The 402-nt window shown below is 69.2% G+C and overlaps 1 protein-coding gene across 1 annotated transcript in view; it reads left to right on the top strand.

The window, feature by feature from the left end:
- CDK9 (cyclin dependent kinase 9) overlaps nt 1-402 on the top strand; it is a 10,437-nt gene that overhangs the window by 9,826 nt on the left and 209 nt on the right. The window contains exons 8-9 of the transcript XR_004161658.1: nt 50-178; nt 279-332. The gene's annotated coding sequence lies outside the window, so the exon portion shown is untranslated. The remainder of the gene's footprint in view (nt 1-49; nt 179-278; nt 333-402) is intronic.

The raw sequence follows: 402 nt of genomic DNA, 5'->3' as shown, positions 1-402 counted from the left end.
CGGGGCCGAGACCGCCGTGATGGGCGCCGCAGCCGCCGCTTCGTTCCAGGATGCCATCCGCACGCTGAACACGCTGCAGACAAACGCCAGTTACCTGGAGCAGGTGAAGCGGGAACGCGGGGACCCCCGGGCCCAGCTGGAGGCCATGCGGGGTTTTTTGGAGAGGAGCGGGCTGCAGGTGAGCCCACGGGTCCCGCTATGGCATCTGTGTCCCCGCACGTGTCCGGCTCCCCACGTGACGCGCGGCCCCGGGGTCTCACGCGGCGCTCACCCCGCAGGTCGAGGACCTGGATCGTCTGAACATCATCCACGTCACGGGGACGAAGGGCAAGGTGAGTGGGAGTGCGTGCTGGGGTCGTGGAGGGGACACGCTACCGTTTTGCCTTCCCCTCCCCCCCCCGT

This window comes from Meleagris gallopavo, chromosome 19, assembly GCF_000146605.3.
Source record: "Meleagris gallopavo isolate NT-WF06-2002-E0010 breed Aviagen turkey brand Nicholas breeding stock chromosome 19, Turkey_5.1, whole genome shotgun sequence".
Taxonomy (NCBI): Eukaryota; Metazoa; Chordata; class Aves; order Galliformes; family Phasianidae; genus Meleagris; species Meleagris gallopavo.
The sequence above is the reverse complement of the archived record's forward strand: the minus strand, read 5'-3'. Positions and strand labels throughout refer to the sequence as shown.